This window comes from Sus scrofa, chromosome 2, assembly GCF_054392235.1.
Source record: "Sus scrofa isolate SSC_HxYL_T2T_F1_AM1 chromosome 2, Sscrofa_HxYL_maternal_Yorkshire_Landrace_v2.0, whole genome shotgun sequence".
NCBI classification, from domain to species: domain Eukaryota; kingdom Metazoa; phylum Chordata; class Mammalia; order Artiodactyla; family Suidae; genus Sus; species Sus scrofa.
This window is the reverse complement of record NC_139384.1, coordinates 113474724-113489977: the sequence shown is the minus strand read 5'-3', so window position 1 is coordinate 113489977 and position 15254 is coordinate 113474724. Positions and strand designations below refer to the sequence as shown.

General features: G+C 36.8%; 1 protein-coding gene across 1 annotated transcript in view; it reads right to left on the bottom strand.

Moving 5' to 3' along the window:
* Positions 1-15254, bottom strand: part of LOC146405651 (uncharacterized) — a 467211-nt gene that overhangs the window by 13225 nt on the left and 438732 nt on the right. The window contains exon 9 of the mRNA XM_085011721.1: positions 9456-9607. The gene's annotated coding sequence lies outside the window, so the exon portion shown is untranslated. The remainder of the gene's footprint in view (positions 1-9455; positions 9608-15254) is intronic.

The window sequence follows — 15254 nt, the reverse complement described above, 5'->3', positions numbered from 1 at the left end:
TAGCTAATATCTAGACCTCTTATTCAAGTATTTGGCATTATAACTTTGGGTGTTTTAATTTCAATGTTGAAAGTCCTAAATGTTTATTTACAGATTAAAGACTCCCAATCATTCAACTCATAACCAGTGGTTTCCATAGGTCTATATATTTGTCAGATGCAATTTAGATTTGTCTCTCGACACTGGAAAATGATGTTACTGTTCCCAAATTATAGATTCAATAATAACAGCTAAGCTTTACCATGTGTCAGGTCCCGTCCTAAGCACTTACTTGTACTAACTTATTTGGACTTGGCAACAGTGCACAAAAGTGGGTACAATTACTTTAATGATGGGAACTGAAGTCACATATCCTCGTCCATTCATAACCCTGTCTGCCATCTAATTGACCAGTTATACTTATCCCATATTTCACAATAAGAAACACAAACTGCCAAGTAGTGATTTGAAACAATGATGAATTCATTGCATTGCTGGCAAGAAAGGTCTGCATTATTTAGATACAAGCAATTCTCACCAAGGAGCAACTGGAAGGACTATATATTTTTTTTCTTGACCACACTCATGGCATGTGGAAGTGCCCAGGCCAGGGATCAAACCCACACCACAGCAGCGACAATGCCAGATCCTTAACTCACTTCACTACATGGGATCTCCTGAAAGGACTAGATTTAGAGTCAAAAGAGAAGAAAGACAATATTCTGAGGCCCTATATCATGGATTGTTTCCATCCACTCTTTGTAAATGTCACTTGCAGGTTTTATGTCACTGATACAGAGAAGCCTGGTTTCCAAAAATATCTAAGAAGTGTTGTAAAAGAGTCCAGTGGGCCTATGGTCAGCCAGTAAACATATGCTTAAAGTGTAGCAAGATTACTATTTCACATCCAGCAGATGCCACGTGGCAACACATCTGTATTTTGTGGTCAGACTAGGTCTGGCTGGAGTTAAATGCGTGTGAGTCAGATGCCTCTACATTTCTCTATTCTCTGAGGGCACAAGCACACTCACTACAGAAAGGACCATAGGAGATGAACTCCAATAATTTTTAACTTGCTCATAAGCTTTATATTTGAAACTCTTGATCTCAGTGCTTCCAGTTTATGGGAGATACAATAAACTAAGAAGAAATGTTTTCTTGTGTCTACTAGGATTTTGAACACTTGGAAGGCAGGCATGGCCATATCACTTCACAGGAAAAACGGAAGTCAGAGTAAAACAAAACAGAAACAAGATAGGTATTCAGACTATCTAGTCCATCCTCTGCTCTTCTGTCGCAAGGACAACTTTCTAATTCCCACTGTTTCAGGCTATCTTCCTGCTTAGCTAACAGTCGGACATGAAGAGAGTTAAGAAATATGCCACCAGCTGATGTAGCTGCTGCAAACTGCCACCCCAAGAACCATGTTTCACATCAATCATCCAGGTTGGATGAGGGAAATGCAGGCAGGCATTATTCCGTCTCCCTCACTGCCAGCAGAATGCCACAGCAGCAGCAAACCCATAAGACACAAGCATAAGCACATCTGGAGAATATCCTTGCACAAAGCATAAATAAGAAATTACCGGAGTTCCCGTCGTGGCGCAGTGGTTAACGAATCCAACTAGGAACCATGAGGTTGAGGGTTCGGTCCCTGCCCTTGCTCAGTGGGTTAATGATCCGGCGTTGCCGTGAGCTGTGGTGTAGGTTGCAGACGCAGCTCGGATCCCATGTTGCTGTGGCTCTGGCGTAGGCCGGTGGCTATAGCTCCGATTCGACCCCTAGCTTGGGAACCTCCATATGCCGCGGGAGCGGCCCAAGAAATAGCAAAAAGACAAAAAAAAAAACAAACAAACAAACAAAAAAAGAAATTACCTATTAGGTAACTTCCTTCTGTAAGTCCAATTTTTTTCCTCAGATTATTCTTTTGTTATAAAGCAGTTGTTCCCTGAATTTCCTCTTGAAAAAAATTAGCACTCCTAGAAAGGACAAGCACCCAGCACATTAACTTCCTACTCAAAACTTTCTTCTCCCTGATCAAACTTTGTCAAATGCCACACTTCAGTAAGTAAAGGATCTATTTAGAGAGAAATTTTCCTAAATACATAAAAAAGAATGAGTTTCTTACTGAAAGGCTTTCTAAGAAAATATAAGTAATTGTTTATACTGAAAATATCCTCTAACCCTACGACTCATGTAAACTTAGATCTGACACTGAAAGACATACAAATAATTCAAAATAACAGGATATTCAATTACCTAACACTATCTGATGTAGAGGAGCAATAGAAAATTAATTATGGTCTATGAGAGTGGTCATCAAGTCATTATGAAATCTGAAGTTGGGCCAACTTTCTAGATTCCTGTCTCTGAAAACTAGTCTAGTCCATAATGAAAAATAAGAAACAGCCAATTTTCTTCCAAATTCACAGTATTGCAATAGTTTGGAGATAATCAGCATAGCACAGCTAAACAGACATATGCAGGAGAGACTTGATTCAACCAGAAGCAAGGAGTTTAGAAGTTTACTCAAAAACCTTTGCTCAGTTTTTCTCAAAGGATTCTCAGTACACCTGTTACTATATATTTTCAGCTACTTAATTAGTATAGATTCATTCTTCCAGGTGTTTCACAGGAAACAAAAATAGCAAAGTCCTTGACTCTATACTCTGATAATTTGTCCCCTAGATATAAAGAAGGATGCTTCAATGGAAAAAAAGTACAAAGAATTATAAAGCAACAGAACAACCATAAAGTTATCCTGTAAATTAAATACACAAGAGCCAAAGATTTACATAAAAAAACAATCAAACTTGGATAGGTTGAATCAGAAAAGACTTTCTGAAGGGTGAGAGTTTTAGGACATATTTTAAAGGGACTTAAAGATATCAATTTTCAGAGAGAAGATACTGTATTGTTTCTTTTTTTTTTGATCAAGTTATTTTTTTTTAATTGTTACTTCCCCAATACAATCTTTTTTTCTTGCAGTACAGCATTATGACCCAGTTACACATACATGTACACATTCTATTTTCTCACATTATCTTTCTCCATCATAAGTGTCTAGGCATAGTTTCTAGTGGAAAAACCTTGATGTGGAGCAATGAAAGAGGATCTAACCAAACCAAAAAAGGCAGCAAACCCTATAGAGGGAAATGGCATAATGTAGAATCTGCCAACCAGCTAGAGTTTTGTATTTTGGGTAGTTTTACTCTTGAAACAGTATAGCTTCTCTTAAATAAAAAATACTATTTAAAAATTTGTGTAAAGCTTAAGCTATTTAATAGCAATTGTTTTCCCTCTAATTATAAAAGTAGCAACTGTTCATGGCAGAAAAATGTGAAAGATATAGTGATGTATAAAGAAGTTTAAAATCCTCCATAATACCACTATTTAGACATAATCACTGTTAACACAGCCTTTTCATCATTTTACTATGTATGTGTTTTCATGATATGACTTATTATACACAAAATTGGACACCTTAATGTACATATTTTTGTACATTTTTCTCACTCAATATGTTAAAATTAACATCTGCTTTATTTGCCATTACTTATAGGACTTTTTCTGTTATTTCATTAATGCTTTTCTGTTATTTCATTAATGCTTTTTTTTTTAAGTTCCCATTATGTGTGGTAAGTAGGAGCAATTACAAATAAAATCCCTTGTTATATAGTCTGGAAGTAATAACCCTTAGCTGAATTAATCTCTTAGTTTGGTATTAGCATATTTCGGTTCTCAGGATTAAGATATTCAGAGATAAATCTTTACGGTAATAAATATTTGATACATCCTGATTCTGTGGAGCAATAAGAGACTAACCCCTTATTACTTGCTCCAAATTTCTTCTGGGCTTTTATAGTGTGTCCCTGTTTCACTTTGGGAACTAGATGTCTTATCTCCAAATTAACGAGGAGATAATTTTCTTTACCATTGTCAGCATCATTATCAAATCTCATTTTTGAAAGAACTGGGTCACACCAAGGGCATAAAGTCCCCAGTGAGCCCACTGGTTCAAAATGTGGCATTGTACCACTCTTCCCTTGCTCCCTAAATAGTGTGACAAGGACCAAAGTCCAGCATGCCCCTTCCAAAATCGGCTTATCCTACTTGCACCCAAAAGCAGTAGTTCATTTTCATTACATCTCCATGGGGGGCATACAATTCAAAAGAGAGATTTAAAAAGTACTATTATGTAAAATGTGCCTATTCAAGATGACAATTCTTTTTCTTCCTGAAAAGAAAGTTATTTCATTATGCATTTGAGTCTCTTATTGGACATTTATATCTGTAGTTTGCCTGCCTCTGTATTCACCATAGAAACAGATGTAGGGAAGTATCTTTTCACTTTGTAGTGAATGTTCCACAAATAGAGAAACATAACATTAAGGAAGGTTTCTCTGTTAGCTGATGAAGCTTTCCTCTGGAGATGCTTGTGTGTCCAGCAGCCTTTGGCAAGGTGTCATGAATATGCAAATATGTTTATGCCTTGCTCTCCTTTTTTTGAAATCTTAAAGAAAGGTTAAAGAGATGGAGCATTTCAGTGCAGGATAACTCCAGGAGAGAAGGTCTCTATGCTGGCCATTACACAGAACTGTGTGCCTTCCTCTACCATGTCGAGTAGGAAGGGTCCTTCCAAAGCCTGTGTGACTAGAAATATTCAATGAGGAATTCCTGTCGTGCTGCAGTGGAAACGAATCTGACTAGGAACTATGAGGTTTCAGGTTTGATCCCTGGCCTCACTCAGTGGGTTAAGGATCTGGCATTGCCATATCTGTGGTGTAGGTCGCAGACTCAGCTTGGATCCTGCGTTGCTGTGGCTGTGGCAGAGACTAGCAGCTATAGCTCTGATTTGACCCCCAGCCTGGCCTGGAAATCTCCAAATGCCACATGTGCAGCCCTAAAAAGCGCACACACACACACTCAAAAGAAAGGAAAAAAGAAATATTCAATGAAAAGCTGAGAATATTGGCTGATGACTTAGTTTTTTAATTGGAAATATATTGCTTAGGCTTGGCCACTTGCAAAAATATTACAAGGTAAAATATTTTCAGACACCACAAAAAAATACTTGTTTATATTACTCCATCAGACACTGCAAAGGGATGTTTTTGGAGACTGGCAATTATCTCCTGTGCACAGCAATAAGTGTTTCTTCTCTGCAGATAGGGAAAAACAAGTCATATTCTTCTCAACTTCCCAGGCATTATGGTGAGAGCTGGTTCAACCAGATCTATGCCAGTTAAACAAAAGCAATCACTTAAAAACTGAAAGCAATAGGGTTCACAGAATTCCAGGAGAAAACTTCGAGGTAATCTATGTTGAAGAAGCATATTGCTAAATTTAAAACATGAACAAGAGGCCAGTTTTCTTCTCCTGGATTTCTTTCGTGGGTCTCTTCAAACCACTCGTGAGTAAGTAAGTATACAAAGGAGCTAGATACAGAAATGAAACAAACAAAAAGTAGGAAAGACATAACCTAAGTCAATGCATAAATACAGAGCAAGAATTCTCTAATTTTTTTAAGATTTTAATTTTTTCTATTACAGTTGATTTACAATGTTCTGTCAATTTCTGCTGTACAGCACAGTGATCCAATCACATATATATAAAATATATATTCTTTTTCTCACATTATCCTCCAACATGTTCTATCACAAGTGACTATATATAGTTCCCTGTGCTATACAGCAGGATCTCATTGCTTATCCACTCCAAATGCAATAGTTTGCATATACTAACCCCAACTCCCAGTCCATCCCACTCCCTCCCCCGCCCCCTTGGCAACCACAAGTCTGTTCTCCAATTTTTAAAGCTGTAGCCAGTTGAACATCTTATAGAACAGTGCAGTATGAAGACTGAGTCACTATGACTTGACTCAGTAAAGTGGGTATTTTAATAGAATAAAACTTAAAATAAAAATAATCTGACATTTACTTAAATTATGCATAAAGTATATGGTAATGATGCCCAGGCTTAAGAAATTCTAAATTCTATTTCAGCTTGGCCAAATTTAATGCTTCTGGAGTTCTCTGGAAGAAGAAGAAGTAACTGGATGGAACCTCGGAAGAGTAATGGATCCAGAACACCTGGGAATCTAAAGAACTGGGCCTGTCCACTTCTGGAAAATGGGACTCCAAGGTCTAAATGTTCAAGAACTAAGAACCACAGACTCTCTCTCTTACCCCTCAATCACCTTTCCTCAAGGCTACCTTTTGCCCACCTCCTGAGGAGCATTCATATAACAGGTGTCCCTTAGAGATATTGTGGGTTTGATTCCTGAATACTGCAATAAAGTGAATATGCAATAAAGCAAGTCACATAAACTGGGTTTGTTTTTTTGTTTTGTTTTGTTTTTTGCTTTTTTTTTTGGTGTCTTAGAGTATATAAAACTTATGCTTACACTATACTGTAGCCTAGTAAGTGTGCAATAGCATTATATCTCTTAAAATGTACATACTTTGATTTTCAAAATACTTTATTGCTAAAAAATGGTAACCACCATCTGACAATGCAGGGTTGCCATAAACCTTCAGTATGTAAGAAACATATCTGTTAGGCACAATAACGTGAAGACCAATAGGAGGTCATATGCCTATATATTTATTCCCTGTGACCAATGACCTCTGGAATTGTGCAGCAGACAGAGATGTCTCCCAGCCAAAGAAAAATGTCAGGAGGGGTTGGATACCATTTGTTCCTCTGGTTACCTGCCCTGGTATACTTTAATCATTCATTCAAGCTTTTATTCAACAACCAATTATCCAATTTGTGGAGAATTCCATCAGTAGAGACTCAGTTTGAGATGTCAGACAACCCAAATCAAACTGGCTTAGTCAAAAAAGGAAATTTATTGTTTCACATAACTGAATAGTCCAGGAGTGTACTGGCTTCAGGTGACTAGCTCATCATCAGAATCCCGTGTGTCTCTACCACTCCTTGGCTCCACTTTCTCTGTGCTGACTTCTATTAGTAATTTGCAAATTATTTAGTGCTGTACCATCTACTAAAAGACAAAATTCTCCAGTTAATAACCATAATTTTCTCCTGCCTTTGTTATTAAGGTTAAATTTAACATAATCAACTTATGAGAACATTAATATTTTAGTCAGTAAGTAAATAAGTATTTTGAGGGATAAAAATGACCATACCCTTAAATGAAAGAGAGGCTATTTGGTCTGAATCAGAATCATGGGAGTGGAGCTTGAGCATTTTTAGCAACTCACTAGATGATACTTATGAGTAAGATCACTAGTCTGCATATTCAACAAATAGCAATGAGAACTAGCTTGCCTAAATTTGTGGAAAGTTTAAAGGAGTTCAATAGTTATTATAATATTAAAAATTGTATCTAAATTACACTACTGTAAAACTTTTTAATTGATGGGGAAGTGGGGGGTGTCCTAAGAATGGATGTTTCAAGTTTTTCCAAAACACCTAGGACCCACAGAAGTCTCAAAGCTTTCCTTAAATTTCATACTCAATGTCTATTCCCACCTTCAGATAACTTCTATTCACATTAATTTTAAAGTAATATCCAGATAAAATTTGAAACCCCTGTTTTAACTGTTGCAAATGTATTGGAATATTTTTGAAATTTTTTTTTTTTTTTACAGCCGCACCTGTGGCATGTGCAAATTATTGGGCTATGGGTCAAGTCAGATCTGCAAATTGCAGGCCTACTCCACAGGCATGGCAACAATGGATCCAAGCCACATCTGCAAACTGCTGCAGCTTGCAGCAATACCAGATACTTAACCCACTGAGCGAGGCCAGGGATTGAATCCACATCCTCATGGACACTATGTGGGTTCTTAATCCACTGAGCCATAATGGGAACTCCCCTATTTTTAAAATATTAATATATGTTCCTGTTTTTCTCCCAGTGTTTCCTTCTTCCCCTCACTTCATTCAAACAGAGAAGATACCTAAGAGGAGGGGTGAAACAAGGCAAAAAGCAGAAAAGTGTAAGAGTCTGGTTTTGGTTTTCAAATGCTTAAAAATTTAAATAGAAAATATCTAGTGTTGGAGTTCCTGCCATGGCTCAGTGGTTAACAAATCCAACTAGGAACCATGAGGTTGAAGGTTTGAAGCCTGGCCTCGTTCAATGGGTTAAGGATCCAGCGTTGCTGTGGCTGTGGTGTAGGCTGGCAGCTACAGCTCCGATTTGACCCCTAGCCTGGGAACCTCCATATGCCCTAGAAAAGGCAAAAAGACAAAGAAAAAAAAGAAAAGAAAATATCTAGTGTAGAGGCAAAATATTGGAAGAAACAAGAATATTCTACATTGATCACTTCTATTCACCACCCCCATCTCTCACACACACACACATAAAAAACACTAGAAGCAAGTCCCCTAGTTGATGATAACAGTAGATATTTTGGAAGATTCTATAACAATGACACTATGGCATGATTCCTGGGAAGAAGGCATAACTGTGATGGACCCAAACAGATGAGAATATGGAAAGCTTAGAATATCCCATACTTACTCCCTTCCCCCGATAAAACTGGCACAGAAACAGTTAAAAAAAAAAAAATTCCTTAGCCCCACCTACCCACTTCCACCAAGAGTGCACTTGAAACGAGAGAGCCATGTGACTATAAACAGGCTAATGTTGGACTGTCTTGCCTCAGCTGACTAAAATTCTGAGTCATCTGACATTCTGACATATGCTTTCTTCTGGGGGAAAAAAATGGGCTTGACAAAGATGGACTATCATATGGAGAGTGCAGAACCACAAAGCTGAGCCATTTCAGTTCCAAAAGATAATGTGTATGTTTTACAAAAGGAAGGAAGAAGCAAGGGATTATGAAGTCTTGGTATCTATTCACAAGAATTTTTATATATCTTTTTGTTAGTTACCTATTGCTGCATAACAAATTATTTCAGAACTTAATGGCTTAATTTATAATGACTCTTTATTATCATAAAATTTCTGTGAGTCAAGGATTTGGGAGTGACTTACCTTGGCTCTTGGCAGAAGGGCCCAATTACTTTCCTCCAAAGAGCTGCTTGAGGATTCTTTCAACATGGTGGCAGCCTTCCCCCAGAACAGAGATTTAAGAGAAGACAAGGCAGAAGCCACAATGTGGCTTTTATGACAAAGTTTCAGAAGCTGTACACTGTCATTTGTTCTAGGATCCCACTGGTTACACAGGTCAGGCCTACTGATTGTGGGAGAGGATTATCCCAGGTCAAGAATACTATAAGTTATGGCTCATTAGACACAGTCTTTGAGGCTTGCTACCACAACTTGCTACTTTGTTATTATTTCCACCAGAGAATAAAAGATGCTTGCCCCAAATAAGAAAGAAAATATCCTATTTAAATGTCATCCTCATCAATCATCTCAGACATAAAAAAGGAAGGCAGTGCACCTCACTTTCAAAAGGAAGTAGTGGGAGTTCCCATTGTGGTGCAGCAGAAACAAATCCAACCAGTAACCATGAGGTTGCTGGTTCCATCCCTACCTTGCTCAGTGGGTTTAAGGATCTGGCATTGTCATGAACCCTGGTGCAGGTGGCAGGCACAGCTTGGATCCTGTGTTGCTGTGTCTGTGATGTAGTCCAGCAGCTGTAGTTCTGATTTGACCCCTAGCCTGGGAACCTCCATAGGTGCAGACCTAAAAAGAGAAAAAAAAAACAAAAAACCCACAAAAAAACCAAAGGAAGTAGTGAGTGGGTTGTGCTTTTTGAACTTGACTCTGAATAAATTTCTCTTTGCCTGTTTCCCAAAGACAAGATGTCAGGTAGATATGGGAAGCTTTTGCTTAGACCAAAGAAATAAAAATGAAACCTTGTAAGTAAATAAATGAGAAAAAGCATGGATAATATCTGATTTTTATTTAATTTTATTTTGAATGTAAAATGAAAGGGGCATTGCTATAAAAACTCTTCAGATGAATATCTATTTCTTAAAACCCTGAAACTTTCACTCATTGCTTTATGAAAATAGCCAACTAACTTAGAACCTGGCAAAGAGAATAGAGTTTTTCCTAATTTTTGTCCAAGAGTTCCCAGCAGTGACTTATGTGTATGAATAACTAAGTGAGAATTTGCCCACTCCCATCCCTGTGCCCTGGTACCATATAAGCCTCTCAACCCTGCCTATATCCCTAGAAAGATGGCCAGAAGCCCAAACAGCACAGTGAAGGTATAAGCTAACATTAGGATGCAGAAAAACAATGTAGCTATGTTTCTTTCACACAAGTCCAAAAAACCCACTCCCCTAAGTATTCTTATAAAAATGAAACCAGGAGTTCCCCTCGTGGCTCAGTGGAAACGAATCTAATATTCATGAAGATGCACGTTCGATTCCTGGCCTTGCTCAATGGGTTAAGGATCTGGCGTTGCTGTGGCTGTGGCTTCAGCCAGTGGCTACAGCTCTGATTTGAACCCTAGCCTAGGAACCTTCATATGCTGTGGGTGTGGCACTAAAAAGACAAAAAAAAAAAAAAAAAAAAAAGATACTAATGCTTGAAGTAGATGACAAAAATAGCACTAATTCAATCTACATAAAACAAAACAAAAAAAATTGGGTAAAAATCCATTTAGGTTAATCCATTTAGTCAACTCAATTAAAAAAAAATCTTCAAAGGTTTTAAACAAAAGTGTATAATAGAGTCTTGCCTCTATTAAGAACAGCAATAATAATAAAATAAATTATTTGTATGCCAAGCACCACAATAGGCATATTTTTTCGTCTCATTTGTCTCCCAACAAAACAGAGAATTGTGATTACTTCCAATTTTCAGATGAGAAATCTGAGAATCAGAAAGTTTAAATAACTTATCCAAGGATATTTCATAAAGCCAGGCTGGAATTCCTGACTTCAAAACCTGTTTTCACCCCACTAAGCATACTATCTCCAGTACAGTGGTCTCTTTTTTTTAAACACAAAGCAAATTTCAAATACACTGAGCAAAATGTTTATGATAGAAACATTATAAAAAATATCATATGTAAAACACAGGGAAACAATCACTGTCAATTCTAACAAGAACCCACAATGCCCAACATACTCTAAAAGTTTATATATATATACACACACACATATATATATATATATACATATACATATATATATAAATATCTCCAAAATTAAGCAATGTGGCATGGGGGCTGCAGCAAGATGGAACATGACACTCGAAATGAAAACTCCTTTACCACACATGGGCTTTGCAGTCCCAGGTATCAATTGCAAAATTGCTCAGGCCAGATGTAAAGGAAAACATCTTTCTTAACCAGATCACCTAAAAGAAAACCTCACAGGCCTTCATTTTATTATATATTCTTTATCTTCCCTTTTTGCTCAATCTTATCTAGTTGCAACTTCAGAAGGAAAGCTCAGCTTTGAGACCTTTGAACGTTTGTGCCTGTTAACCAATGGTCTCTTTATTCACGTTTTTAATAAAGAAACTGAGGCACAAGAATTCAACTCTTTCCAAGGCATACGAATGGAATCAGCCAAAGAATTTTGCCTCCTGACTCCAAGTTCAGTACTGTACTTGTCTTTGAAACATAGTCATATGCACAAAGTTTCCCAGTTTTTTGGAAAATGAGATAGTTCACACACACAAAAATTTAAGATTATGAAACAATTCAGAAGTTTATTATTTTAATATATTGACTTCAGAGTTAATATTAATCTAGTTATGATTATATAAATACTATTATTTATCAATTCATCCTGTGCAGCTGTTTCACTGCTCAGAATTTTTTTTTTTTTTTTTTTAAGGGAGGCACCTGCAGCATATGGAAGTTCCCAGGCTAGGGGCTGAATTGGAGCTACTGCTGGCCTACGCCACAGCCACAGCAATGCCAGATCCTTAACCCACTGAGCAAGGCCGGGGATTGAGCCTAAGTCCTCATGATACTAGTCGGGTTTGTTACCGCTGAGCCACAAGAGGAACTCCCTAGAACAGGAAATATTTTTAAGTGGTTAGAATTCAGTTCTCGAATTACTTTTCAGTACTGTTGCACCTTACCAACAACATTGGTGAGAAAACAAAAATAATTATGCAATTATTATGAAACTCTGTATTCAATAGTATTTTTTTATTTCTCAAAAGGGCAAGAGGAAAAAAAACCAGTCCCTTGTCTCCTGTAGATTTCTCTAAAGTATTTGAAGACACGTAAGAAAATTTACAGCATTAGTTCAATGTGCATCCAAGATTTTCTTACTCTTGATAGTCAGATTCACTGTGCAGTTTAAAAGCCAAAATCTTTCCCACAAAATAGGAAAAAGACCAAAATCCCACTTGAAATTCAAAACAGCTTTTTAGAAGAGAACTTTTTTAAGTTTAATGTATTTATTTTTCATTTTACTACCTAAGGCACTTTGAAAAGTACCAAAAGCAGGATTACTACTTAAAAATCCCACCATAAAAAAAGATTTTATTTTTCTAAGGCTACAGAAAATACTTAAATTCCCTTTGTTGAATGACTTTCATCAGCTGTAAAGAGACAACAGATATGACTATTCTTTAAATACTGACCTAGCAAATTCCCAAGTTATTTGAATTTTTAAAATCTCTTCAAAATATGCCACTGTCTATGCAAATGTGTTTTTATTTTATTAGATGTGTCTGGGCTTTCAATAGACTCTAGAATAGAAGTAGATAAAGTTTCAATTTTCTTATGTAAAGTGCTTTATAATTCTTATATTCAACATAGGACTAACGCAAATAGAGCTGAGGTTACAGGGAACCCTTTAACATCCCAGGAAAGACTCTCAAGGCATGCTTATTGGTTTTTTCCAACCACTTTCTTTATGGGTTCATTTCACATCGGATCTCACACCTTGGAAAAATACAGGTCTGAAGGGTCACTTGAATAAGAGATTTTCCTCTTTATAACACGGAATAGAAATTGAGGGCTTTGATATTGTCATGGAAATGACTCTTTGTAAATACTGCTCAAAGGCCTATTTCAAGCCAGAATGAGCTGGAACAATGTTTTCTTTTTCTTTTCAAATTATGAGATTGGAGTATGGATAGAGAGAGGCTCTGGTCAAGATGGTGGGAGTCAAAAAAGAGTATGCCTGAGAGAATTCCTCCCACTTCTGCTGGCAAATTGTACTGCTTTATTCCAAAAAGGTTTGTCTTTTCCCTCAGGTTCACAGATACACAGACTGTTAAGAACTGGAGAGGAAAGTTAGAAAAAAATAAGAAAGAAGAAATGGGATGGACCATTTGACTATGATTCTTACTTTAACAAGTTGAATTTCACACTGAAAATTAAAGCACACACAAACATTTTTTAAAAATCTATTTTTCAAAGGAAGTACCTGATGGTTTTAGTAGGATTTGAGAAAGACATAGATAATGTTTTAGCAAATATTTAAATATCTAATTAAATCACTATTTATTTTGTTGTTTTTATCATGTAAACCTTTATTTTCTTCTATCAAACTGCATCAAAATAAAACCTTTAGTTCCCTTTAGTTAAAAAAAAAAAAAAAAAGAATAGAGTGAAGACAGGGAAGTGATAATGATTTGTTTTAAAAAATATTCTCCCTCATGCTGGGACTATTAAATTGGATTTCAGGTTTTATGATCTCAAAGTTATCTTAATTTCTAGCCTTCTTAGTAGTTTATTAAAATAAAAATGCAGAAGTCTTTCCCACTTTAGAAAAATCAAGTATTTTCAGAGAAACAAACTTAGGAAAAATCCCTCAGCTTTAAGAACAATTTAAAGCTAATGATATTGATCACTGGGGCAAAGCAAAGTGTTCCTGCCCATAATTTTAGGAGTGCATTCTTCTATAAAATACGCTATCAATCCTTTTAATATTTGTTGAGTCCAGAGAGCAAGAGAGGGACGATTTCTCTATAGGAATTGTTCATAGCCCCCATCCTTGACCTTTGAGAAAAAGGTAATATCTTGTCACTGCTGAAAGGGCTTGGGGAAATATTTCTGTCAGTCAGAGTCCTATGGCAATGACAGTATGTCTAAAGAGTATTTAAAACATCTTAGAATGGGAGAGAATGAAGTGTTACTACTAAATGTTAACATAGGGACTTTCATTCTAAAGTAGCCCAGCTTAATGGAAGGAGTATCTAAATTAATTTCAATTCCATTACCTTGATTTTTCAAAACTGCCACCTTCATGCCCAAGGGCAACTCGTACTATATGGAAACAGTTCTTCCAGTTAGAGTTGATAGTATTCAGCCTTGTAGTTGAGAGTGCTCTGTTTCTGTATTAAAATAAAATCTGCAACTGGCTTCTCAGCCTCACTTTGTAATTCAATTGTATATACCCCAGTGTAAGAATAGAGTGATTCTCTCTATTCAAAGACATGTCTCCCATTTAGAGGCACATTCATAAATGTTTGAAAAGTGTGCTTTTACCATTAATCAAGAAATTACATAAAAGGAACTGAGTATAACCACTATTGAAGATTAGCCTTTAACACATAGCACCTATAAGGATAACATAATTCCATCTTTATAGGCCCAAAGACAAAACAAAGCACTGAGTACTCCACACACAAAAAAAAGATCTCTCCTATTTTTCAGAATGGGAATTAAGGCAAAAGGAAAAAAAAAAAAAAGAAAAAGAAAAAAGAAAAGAAAGAAAGAAAAATGAACTTTTCAATGACATAAAAAAGAGGAAGACTAGAACTAGGGTTCAGGAAACACTCTAATCCTAGACATCTCTTTCCCAAAAGCCTCACATCAATGTAAGGACTTAGGACAAGATGAGGAAATAGGGCATTTTTTAAAAGGTTGATCTTGTAATGAACAATAATGAAAATTCCCCCTTTTTTTGAAAGAATAAAATATACTCTACAGTGTCAAAGACCTTGAGCTTAATCCTATCAATCAGTCAATCCTGAAATTAGGGTGATATCTTTTTTTTTTTTTTTTTTTGTCTTTTTTGCCATTTCTTGGGCCGCTTCCGCGGCATATGGAGGTTCCCAGGCCAGGGGTCGAATCAGAGCCATAGCCACCGGCCTATACCACAGCCACAGCAACGCAGGATCCAAGCCCCGTCTGCAGCCTACACCACAGCTCACGGCAACCCCGGATCCTTAACCCACTGAGCAAGGCCAGGGATGGAACCCACAACCTCATGGTTCCTAGTCGGATTGTTAACCACCGGGCCACAACGGGAACTCCTAGGGTGATATCTTAAATGTGTATAGTCCTTTACAGTTTATAAAGCTTTTCCAGTAATCCATCCCCATAACTATTTTTTATAGCACTTATCAATACTTGATATATTGTGCATTTATCTGTTTATTTCTTTATTATCTTTTTCCTACT